Source organism: Peromyscus eremicus, unplaced genomic scaffold (assembly GCF_949786415.1).
Source record: "Peromyscus eremicus unplaced genomic scaffold, PerEre_H2_v1 PerEre#2#unplaced_57, whole genome shotgun sequence".
NCBI classification, from domain to species: Eukaryota; Metazoa; Chordata; class Mammalia; order Rodentia; family Cricetidae; genus Peromyscus; species Peromyscus eremicus.
Genome location: NW_026734301.1, coordinates 986,637 through 998,435, shown reverse-complemented (window position 1 = coordinate 998,435; position 11,799 = coordinate 986,637). Strand labels below are relative to the sequence as shown.

Here is an 11,799-nt window from a genome sequence, read left to right as displayed (position 1 = left end):
TGTTGAACTAGCCCTGGTACAAAGCCCATCTGTCTGTAATCTCAACACTTTGGGATTGTTTGAGGATAACCTGGAGTTCAACATTATAGTCTGGGATATATATATATATATATATATATATATATATATATATATATATATATATATATATATATATATATATATTGAGATCCTGTCCTCCCAAACAAATCCCTTTCCCCACAAAGAATATGTGGTACATAATTCAATGACATATTATTCAACATCAAAATAGAAAGAATCCTTTCCAGTAAACCTTGAAGGTTTTATTTTCAGTGAAATAAAAGTCACAAAAACAAGTGGTTTATGATTCTGTTTATATGGAAAGAGAAGGCAGAACCTGGGTACCAGGGTCAGGAAAAAAGGAGGAATCAGGTTTGCTGTTCAATGGGTCTAGTTTCAGCTTTTTAAAAAATTGTTTGGCCGGGCAGTGGTGGCGCACGCCTTTAATCCCAGCACTCGGGAGGCAGAGCCAGGCGGATTTCTGTGAGTTCGAGGCCAGCCTGGTCTCCAAAGCGAGTTCCAGGAAAGGCGCAAAGCTACACAGAGAAACTCTGTCACGAAAAACCAAAAAAAAAAAAAAAATTGTTTGTTTTGGTGCTGGAGACCAAACTCAGGTCCCCCCCCCTTACACACTTTACCATTTAACTACCACCTGGGACAATCTTTTAGGATTTTAGATGAAAAATGTTTGGAAGGCTTGTTGCATAGCAATGTAAACAGTACTCATAATGCTGAATTTTGTGTTTACAATTCAATAGTAAATTTAACAGGGTCTGGTAGTCCAGGTCTGTGAAGCAAACTATTTAGGAGGCTGCCCAACCTTGACTACCAGCCCAATCTGAGTAACTCTGTGAAGCTTCATTTAACAAATAATTTAAATCAAGCATGGTGGTGGGTGCCGGTAGATATAAGTACACACTGAAGCAGGAAAATGGTTAGTTTGACGCCCACCTGGGCCAGTATGATAAAATAATTTTTTTTTTCTTAAGAACAGCATAGAGCAGCTGGGTATGGTGGCTCCCACCTATAATCCTGGCCATTTGAGGGACTGAAGCAGGATTGCCACAACTCAAGACCACAGAAATCTCCGCAGACAACAACAAAAATAAAATAACAAAGGCCTCACACTGCGTTCATCGGCTTGAATTTGTTTTACCAAACCAAGCCCTGTTGACGCTTTTCCAACAATAACAATAACAAGGGAGATCCCCGGCGGGGGAGGAACAGGCCCCCATGTGTGCTTCCGCAGCGCTCCGCCCACGCTGTGTGCTCCCCCCACCCCCGCTTCCGGCTCCGCCTGCCCGAGGCTCCAGCCCCGCCTCCTGCACGAGCTTCCGCCCTGTCCCCCCCCCATTGTCGCCGCCCACCCCCGAGTTTCCGCCAATTGCCGCCTTGGCCCCGCCCCCCGCCCCCGCGCCTCCGTCCATCCAGGTTCACGTCTCTCGTGCTGTCTTGCAAGCATGGAGCTCCACGGCGAACGCGTGTCCGGCCCCACAGCTTCGTCGTCTTCTGGAGACTGCTCGCAGGTCACGGTGTCCAGGGAGCTGCTGACCGCGGGGAGCGAGGGTTCGAGAGGTGAGCGGCGGCGGAGACAGGGCTGGGCTGGCGGGGCCGGGACGCTGCGGGGGAACCGGGGACTAGCAGAGCCCAGGACGCTGCGGGGGGACCGGGGACGGGCAGAGCCCAGGACGCTGCGGGGGGACCAGGGACTAGCCGGGCCCAGGACGCTGCGGGGGGACCGGGGACTGGCAGAGCCCAGGATGCTGCGGGGGGACCAGGGACTGGCAGAGCCCAGGACGCTGCGGGGGACCGGGGACTGGCAGAGCCCAGGACGCTGCAGGGGGACCGGGGACTGGCAGAGCCCAGGACGCTGCGGGGGAGCCGGGGGCTAGCAGAGCCCGGGATGCTGAGGGGGGGACCGGGGACTAGCAGAGCCCAGGACGCTGCAGGGAGACCGGGGACTGGCAGAGCCCAGGACGCTGCAGGGAGACCGGGGACTGGCAGAGCCCAGGACGCTGCGGGGTGGACCGGGGACGCTGCGGGGGGACCGGGGACTAGCAAGCCCAGGACGCTGCGGGGGGACCGGGGACTGGCAGAGCCCAGGACGCTGCGGGGAGACAGGGGACTAGCAGAGCCCAGGACGCTGCGGGTGGACCGGGGACTAGCCGGGCCTAGGAAGCTGCGGGGGGACCGGGGACTAGCAGAGCCCAGGACGCTGCGGGGGGGGACCAGGGACTGGCTGACCCCAGGACGCTGTGGGGGGCACCGGCGACGTTGCGGGGGGGGGGGAACTGGGAGCTAGCAGAGCCAAGGACTCTGCGGGGGGACCGGGGACTAGCAAGCCCAGGACGCTGCGGGGGGACCGGGGACTGGCAGAGCCCAGGACGCTGCGGGGAGACAGGGGACTAGCAGAGCCCAGGATGCTGCGGGTGGACCGGGGACTAGCCGGGCCTAGGAAGCTGCGGGGGGACCGGGGACTAGCAGAGCCCAGGACGCTGCGGGGGGGGACCAGGGACTGGCTGAGCCCAGGACGCTGTGGGGGGCACCGGCGACGTTGCGGGGGGGGGGAACTGGGAGCTAGCAGAGCCAAGGACTCTGCGGGGGGACCGGGGGCTCGCAGAGCCTGGGACGCTGCGGGGGGGGGGGGCGGAACCTGGCTGGGGTACCGGGGACACTGCAGAGCTCAGGTGGCTTCGGTGGGGGGGCGGGGCGGGAAGCTGAGGAGCCCGGGAAGCTGTGGGGGACCGGGGATGCTGCAGGGTCGAGCACATTGGTGGTGGTGGGGAATACCGCGAAGCTTGGACGCGGGGGTCGAGGATATGAATGTGCCTGCCTGAGGCGGGGCAGTTCTTAGGGAACTCTACAGGGAGGACCGGGACTGGCCCGCCCGGGATGGTAGGTAACAGATGAATACGATTTTTAATAATTTTTGCCTTAGGCACTCACTTCCTTAGTGTCACCTTGGTGGAAGGAGACTTGTGTGCGGGCAATCCACTCAGCATTTCAGATAGTGTGATACAGAAGAGAAAAGCGTGGGAGAAAGAGGCAGGCGGATCTCCTGAGTTCGAGGCCAGGACAGCCAGAGTTATATAATACAGTGACACCCTGTCTCGAAAACAAAAAGAAAATTTGTAGGTTGAAATCCTTACTCAGTGGGGCTTTTGTGAAAGTTGCTTTCTCTGGTCCTCTGTTTCCACATTTTGATTCAAACAGGTGAGACTGCCCATAGAATTTCAATGAATAGAATGCATAAAAGTTCTTGGGCCTGCTTACTAAGTATCGTGGACATGATTTAAGAATCCAGTGTATCTGAAGGAGTTCCAATACCGATTGCTAAAGCTTGTGTAGTGGCAGTGTCAGGAATTTACAAACTCAGGCCTCACCGCATCCCCGACGCCTGCGGAGGTATCCTGATGACCCCGTTCTATGATGAAACTGGCATGGTGTTACACAGATAACTGGACACTGGCAGGAAAGCAGCAAAGCTGGATATTGACTCCAAGCTCTGGCTTTCCTCCGAACTTGACACTAATCAAACCGCTAGGCTTTCAGGAGAGTTCGGAGGCTCTTGGGTCATCTCTGCATTGGGAGTGACAGGCTTTTTGATTTAGAAAGTGAAGAGATTTTCTGTGTGTGAAAAGAAGAGTGGGCAAAGGCTTGAGTTGTCAGTGTCCTGTTCCAAAGTTCTCTGGGTAAGCGGGACAGGTGCGAGCAAGCACAAAATTCTCCAGGGGTGTTTTTGTTTAGATTGACGCTTTCTCGCAGACAAGTATGTTCTGTAAAAGAAGAAATGTGCTCAGTGTGGTTCAGTTTGCCCAGTTCTGCATAGCTTGTAACTTTTTGGTTCTATTTTGTGATCACAGGTATGTAGAGGGGAAGCTGTTCTCTCAGTCCATGTGGTTAGTGGGTGGAACTAAGGTCTTCAGGTTTGGGAGGCAAGCCCCTGAGTCCGTTGAGCCCTCTTTGTTGGCCCAATTTCTGACTTTTTTTTTGAGACAGGATTTTTCCGTGTAGTCCTAGCTGTTCTGGAACTTGTTCTGTAAACCAGGCTGTTGTTGAGCTCAGAAATCGCCTGCCTCTGCCTATTAAAGGCACGTGTCATCACCTCTTGCCATTTCTGACTTTAAACTCTGTGAGACTATCATTGCAGGTCCACGTTCTGTTAACTTCATTATTTAAACTTTTTATTTATTTAATGCCTGGTGCCTGAAGAAGTCCCACAGTGTCTGATCCTTTGGAACTGGAGTTACAGACGAATATGAGCCACCATGTGGGTGCTGGGAATCAAACCCTGGTGTTCTGCAAGAGCAGCTGCTGTGAGACATTTTATTTACTATGTGGCCCTGGCTGGCCTGGAGCTCAGAGACCCACCTGCCTGTCTTCTGAGTGCCAGAATTAAAGATCTGCTCCACAGTGCCAGCTTATTAGTATTACTACTATTATTTATTATATCCCCCCCCCAGGGTTTCTCTGTGTAGCTTTGCACCTTTCCTGGAACTCACTCTGTAGTCCAGGCTGGCTTCGGACTTGCAGAGATCCGCCTGGCTCTGCCTCCCTGAGTGCTGGGATTAAAGGCGTGAGCCACCACCGCCCTGGCTTACTATTATTAATCTAGAAGGTGGAATCAGATGTACATTTGTTACAGATGAGCGATGGAGATGAGTGAGACGGACTGAACAGAGGAGGGGAGATGGTTGTACATGAAGAATCAAAATGTTGTAGAAGAGTGTTTGCTCCTTCTCCCTCAAGGTATCGAATGGTCCAGACTGAAGACAGTCACAGGAGCTGTTGCTGATGTCCCCCTCTCACTGTTCTGCAGGGCTGAGGGTCATCCCAGCACTGAGTTGCAGTGTATTTATGATGTAAATTGTGTGTGTGTTTTCAGGTATCTGGGACCAATTGCTCATCAGCTCTAAGCCTCATTCCAAGAAGACTTCTGCTCTTCAAACAGTTAGGATGCAGAGGAGCCCTTGTAAGTACTACCTTTCCACTCTAGGGGGCGCTCCTCCAATTTCGGCTAATTAGTCCTTTATTTGATGGAATAGTCTGTCTTCATGGCTTATATCAAACTGTAGAGTCAAATACAGCAAGTCTAATATTGTGTAAGTCATTGTCTGAAGAAATAGGATTTTTCGTCTTGATCCCCTGCCTGCACTTTTTTCAGAATACATTTTTTTTTCTTTAAACCGAAAATAATGTTGCTGGCTGAGTGAGATGTCCCACATCTGCAGTTGGAAGGCTGAGGCTGGAGAATTGCAACATGTTGGAGATCAGCTTGGGCAGTTATCAAGACTTCACATGTTTGAAAAAAGCATTTATTGTTCATGTTTTGGAATATTAAGTTTGGTTATGGAGAACACCACTATTGGTTAACTGTTGTACAAGTCTATGTAGCATAGAAGTGGCCTCAGAATTGAAGCATTCCCTCCTAAATTAAAACATTTCCTTAAATAGTGTAAAGAGACTTTTAAGATAACAAAGGAAACTGGGCAATGGTGGTGCACGCCTTTAACCTCAGCACTTAGGGGATAGAGGCAGGCAGATCTCTTGAGTTTGAGGGCAGCCTGGACTACAGATAGAGTTCCAGGCCAACCAGGGCTACTCAAAGAAACCCTGTCTTGAAAAAAACAAAAGAAAAAAAAAGGATATAGACAGTAAACAAGCTTCTGGAAGTAAATTTGCAGGAATCCCAAGACCCCTTCCCTAAGGATTACATCCACAGTAATAGTTAGTGAAGCCTAGCTGCTTGTGACTCCTGCAGGGAGCTGCAGGGAGGCAGCTTTTATGAGTTGTCACTCTTGTTGCTCTGAGTAAGCCCAGTAAACTCACTGGCTCACTACGTTGCTTTTTGGGGGGAATCTTTGCTTTAGTCTGTTGTTAGAGCCCTGTCTAGGGTGAACACATGTTAGTTCATGTCTTCTAAAGGCTAAACTACAACTCACTATGTAGCTCAGGCTGGCCTTGAACTCATTGTGACCCTGCTGCCTCAGCCTCTTGAGTTGTGGGATTGCAAGCATCAGTTGTACCCCTCACAGCTTTATATGGTAAATCTTGTTAACAATACAAACTAACAGAGCCAGCCCCCTTCATTAATCACACGATAATATTGCTGAATTGCACGCTGATAAATGTGCTCCTCGTTGAGACTGTCGAAATAGCCTTCATAAAGTCATCAGTGTCTGTGTAAAGGCCCTTCCCCTTTATTTTCAGAAGTCCAGTCAAGATCTTTCTGTCTCTGCCTTCCCAGTGCTCGATGCAGTAATGTGCCTTGTTTTTTGGTGGTGGTGTTACAACTTGAACTTAGAACTTTCGCCAGGCTATGCACGCACTCTCGTGCTGAGCTGTATTCCCAGCCATTTCTGTATTTCTTTTGTTTTTCAAGACTAAGTTTCTCTGTGTAGCTTTGGCTGATCTGGAACTTCTGTAGACCAGGCTGGTCTCAAACTCACAGAGACCTGCCTGCCTCTGCCTCCCAAGTGTTGGGATTAAAGGCGTGTGCAGCCATTGTCCAGGAGAATTTTTCTGTTTTGAGACAGGGTCTCTCTTAAGTTGCTTAGGCTGGCCCCAAACTCCCCCTGTAGCCCAGGCAGGCCACGAAGTTGAGATCTTGCCTTGTACCAAGTAGCTGTGATGTATGTGCTTTCACTAAAAGGCCTAGCTATTTATGTATTTATCTGTTTGTTTTAGAGGCAGGGTCTCACATAGTCTAGGTTGGTCTCAAACTTCACTGTGTATCTGAGAGTGATCCTGCCTCCAGATTTTCCCACCTCTCCCAATTCTAGGATTACAGTTACTGCTGCCACGCCTAGCTTTAGTTACTCTTTTTTTCTCTGCTCCTGGACAGTCTCCCCGTGCTTATCCCTGGCTGGTCTAGGACATTCTGTATAGATCATGCTAGCCTCTAACACACAGATACTCGTGTTTCTGCCTACACTGGTGTGTGCCACCACACCTGGCAGTTATTTACTCTAGGAGACTGCTCAGGCTAAGAGTGCTTGTTAAGAAAACACGAACAGAATTCAAACCCTTAGAACCCACTTCATGTGGCCACGCTATAACCCCTATGGTGTTGGGGGCAGAGACTCTGTTAAAGGACTTTTAAATTGACCTCTGAAACTTTTCAAGCCAGTCCTCCATCATCTGCATTGCTCTCTCAGCGTTCTTCCAGACTCCCACAGAACAGGTCGCCAAACTTTGAATACTTAATGGTTTTAACAGCCCAGAGTTCCAAAGTTTTTCCACAATCCTAAAAACGCATGGTGTGGTCTGTCACAGCAATACCTCACTATTGTGGTACCAGTTTCTGTTCTAGTTAGGGTTTCTGTTGCTGTGGTAGAACACCATGACCACAGCAACTTGGGGAGGAAAGGTTTATTTGGCTTACACTTCCGTATTACTGTTCATTGCTGAGGGAAGTCAGGGCAGGAACCTGGAGGCAGGAGCTGATACAGAGGCCGTGGAGGGGTGTTGTTTACTGGCTTGCTCATCCTGCTTTCTTACAGAACCCAGGATGGCACCATCCACATGGGCTGGGCCCTCCCCCACTGATCACTCACTGAGAAAATGTCCTGCAGCCGGGTCTTGCAGAGGCATTTTCTCAGTTGAGGGTCCCTCCTCTCAGATGACTAGCTGGCGTGGAGTTGACTAAACTAGCCAGGATGGTGGTGAAATTGGATGCATTAAATAGAATTCTGAATTGCAAATTGAGTGAAAGCTCAGATTGCCTAAAGAGAAAACCAGGAAAACTTGGCTCATTTTTGGGATGACAGAACCCAGTCAGAAACTGCAAGTTCATCTGGATCCAGATGCCTGCAGTCCTCACCTGCGGCCTGTCTCTCAGCTCTGCTTTCTTGGTGTTGGAGTGATCTAAAGATGGCTATTCCACAGCTGTGGAGAGTTGGCTGCTTTATGAGACGTTCCAGACCCACATTCATCACTTACTTGGTTTTTTTCTCTTTCGCTCCCAAGTTGACCACTTCCTGGCTTGGCTAGAACACCCTGTTAGCTTAAGCCACAAGGCAGATTCTGGTGGGCATGACTACAGAATACATAGGCTTGTTCAGGATAAGAGAGACAGTAATGACCCAAGCTCAAAAGGAAGGGCAGGGCACGGTCTGTGCAGGATGATGGGAAGTTGGAAGCCAGTTGTGAATTAGCCTGGGCTACATAGCAAGCCTGTTTCCAAAAAGAAGATGGCTGGTGTTGACACTTGCAGGTGAAGGTGGGTAGATGTTGGGCAGGTGACACACCTTCCAGGTAACTGAAATAGTAAAAAGTAGAAGTGGGACCCCATTAGTAACCTTGACAGCCTTACTGTAAAGACCATTAGGTCATTCTGCCTTTTTTTTCCCAGTCACCTTGTTGAATGCCAGCCTTGTAGAATTTTATACTTTTCAGGATGGAAGAGAAACACAAAACATTTGAGTAATAATTGCTGAATTGTGTGATCTTTTTGCTTTGGGAGTTTCAAATAGAGACTGAGAGTATAACTGATTGGCAGAGCCCCTGGCCTAGCAAAAGTAAGGCCCTGGTTCAATCCCCAGCAATCTCCCCTTACCCCCCCCCCACCACCTAAGGCAGTTGAGAAGCAAACGGATGTTAAGAGTTGATGGATTGGTCTGGAGAGATGGCTCAGTGGTTAAGAGCACTGACTGCTCTTCCAGAGGACCGAGGTTCATTTCCCAGCACCCACATGGCAGCTCACAGCTGTCTGTAACTCCAAGATCTGACACCCTCACATAGACGTATCTGGAGGCAAAACACCAGTGCAAATAAAATAAAAATAAATTATTAAAAAAGTGGGTGGATTTATTGTTGCTCTGCTCTGAAGTGTTCGACTGGGAGTTGTGGAGTCTGGGATTTACTAACACGTCTGCATGCTGTGTTTGTGCTCCACAGTGTTAGACCAGGTTCAGGCCTTCCTCCCACAGATGGCCCAGGCAAATGAAAAGCTATGAAAGGAAATGGCGGCTGCTCCAGCTGATTGCTTCAATATTGAGAATATTGATGGGACATCCGGAAACATCATACAGATGGTAACTGTGCCCTATTTCTGTTTCATGGGATGGAGTTAGTGTGCTTGTCACCAAAACGGGAAAGAGTGATACTTCGTAATTTTGTTCTAAAATAAAATGTTATTTTAAAGTTTGTGAACACCTTCACACAGGCAAGATGGTGGAATGTACTTGGGAGTTGCACAGTCATGTTACCCTGTTACTTGCACAGTCACATTACTGTGTTACTTGCTGTTCAGTGCTGAGCACAGCTGTTGACGTTAACAAAGAAGCAGGGCTTTGTACAGTGACGGCCACTAACCCTTTTTTAAGGGAAGGGCTATATATTTGGCTCAGAGTTCAAGGGGACCATTTTTTTCATGGTGGGAAGTTGTGCGTGAGGCTCCGTCTGGTGGCAGAAGCTCGTGGCATGCTACAATTTCATTTTCTATTCAATACTTTTTCCCTCTTTTTGTCACTTTGAAAGTATAGAAACCATTCTTAGTTGAAGAGCTGAACAAAATTAGGTAGCAGGCAGGATTTAGCCTGCTGGTTATAATTTGCTGGCCCTTGCTCAGAAATGTAAATCCCATTAAGGCAAGAGTTGTGGAGTGTTTTTGAGGGAGTGGGTTGGGGGGCAGCCCTTACCTGTGGCCCAGGTTGGCCTCATTGTCAGTCCTGCTTATCCCCACTGCTGGGGTTACAGGTTGGGATTGTAGATGTGTCACTTAAGTCTGAAGTGTCCAGTGTCGTGCCTGACTCCAGGCCAGTGGTTCTCAACCTGTGGGTCTCGACCTGCCTATTGGAAAACACAGATACTACATTATGATTGTAACAGCAAAATTCCATTTATGAAGTAGCAGTGAAAATAGTTTCCTGTCTGGGGGTCACTACAGCATGAAGAACTGTGTTAAAGGGTCACAGCATTAGGAAGGTTGAGAACCACTGCTGTAGTCCATTTTTGAGAGAATGCTGTTGGCTGTGTACTAGGCAAGAGGAACCTCCTTTTGTTTTTTACTTTCATGTGTGTTGGTGTTTCACCTGCATGTATGTCTGTGTGAGGGTGTCATATCCTCTGGAGTTACAGGCAGATTTGAGCCACTGTGTGGTTGCTAGGAATTGAACCCAGGTCCTCTGAAAGAGCAGCCAGTAAACTTAACTGCTGAGTCATCTCTCCTGCCCAGGGAAAGCATTTTTAAAGGCATAAGTAAAATCAATCTTTCAAACTTCTCTTACGATGTATTCTGGCACCTGAGAACATGGACGTGCCATTTATAATTAAGCACACAGCCCAATCTGTGCTCTAGAATTTATAATGGATATTGATAGCTTCCTCTGCTGCTTTTATTTAAGAATTACTATTTTTTGTGTGCACGTCAGTGTGTCCGGCACCTATGTGGGTGGGTGCCCGTGGGGGCCAGCAGAACCAGAAGAACGTTAGATTTCCTGAAGCTGGAGTTGAGGTGTTAGGAGCCACTTGGTTGGTCATGGGTGCTGGGAACTGAACTGGGGTCCTGTGGACAAGCACCTCGACCCACCGAGCCTTCCCTGGGGCCAGCTGTACTCCTTTATCTTTTCTGGTTTCTTGAGACAGGGTTTCTCTGTGCAGTTTTGGTGCCTGGCCTGGATCTCGCTCTGTAGACCAGGCTGGCCTCGAACTCACAGAGATCGGCCTGCCTCTGCCTCCTGAGTGCTGGGATTAGGGTGTGCGCCACCACCACCCGGCACTAGCTGTTGCTTTACTACAACATGTTACAGAACTGCCCTGAAGTAGATTTCTCAACCTGACACTTCTTACAGGATGTGGCCTTATTTGAGATGAACCGGTCAGATTCAAAAGAAGAGGACAGCTCAGAAGAGAGCTCACAGGACGGCTCTGAGGACAGCTCAGAGTCTGAAGATGAAGACTGCATCCCCTCTGAAGTCACCATAGACACCATAAAGCTTCCGAATGCAGAAGGTGGCAGAGGCAAGATTGAAGTTTTAGACAGTCCGGCAAGTAAAAAAAAGAAGCAGTGAGATAGGCCAGTGAAAAGAGGCAGGTCCTCCCTACCTGCGACTGGGGGAAGGTGGTTCTGGGGTGATGGGTCCAGGGTCCCTGTGATGCTCTTTCAGTGTCAAAAAGAAAAATTTGCAAGTCTGGGTGTGTTCTAAATAGGAAGTGTTCCTATCTTGACTACAGAGAGGGCAGCGCCCTTGAGTACTGAGAAGGGAAATAGGGAAGAAATAACTTTTGATTGGTTGGTTACATGAGGCATTTGCCTAAGTTGACATGGTCTGAACAGTGTGGCCTGTGACTCAGTGAAGCCCATCTACACTAAAATCTGGCTACTAGTTAGAACATTCCCGCTTCCAAATTGAGGGTTTTGGTTTTGATTTGTTTCTGTACCAAGGCAGATTGTAGTTTGTTATATAGGAACTGGGATTAGAGACCAGCCCAGGATAATGGCCCCTGCCATTTAAGGTATGATGGTGGCTAGATTTTGTTTGTTTTGTTTTTGTTTTTGTTTTTCGAGACAGGGTTTCTCTGTGTAGCTTTGGTGCCTGTCTTGGAACTCACTTGGTAGCCCAGGCTGGCCTCAAACTCCAGAGATCTCCCTGGCTCTGCCTCCCGAGTGCTGGGATTAAAGGCGTGAGCCACCACTGCCCGGCGATGGTGGCTAGATTTTATTAAAGGAAACCAAAATTGCCTTTTAAAGATTTGTAAATGGACAGCATTCAGATCCTGTAAAGGCATACTGAGCTCTTGCTGTAAAGAGGTTTAGTGTTTACAAGTCTCTGTGTG

The 11,799-nt window shown here is 49.0% G+C and overlaps 1 pseudogene; it reads left to right on the top strand.

Annotated features, from left to right (window-relative positions):
• The first annotated feature begins 1,396 nt into the window (after positions 1-1,396).
• LOC131901217 (NOP protein chaperone 1-like) lies at positions 1,397-11,567 on the top strand (annotated as a pseudogene).
• The last annotated feature ends 232 nt before the right edge of the window (positions 11,568-11,799 follow it).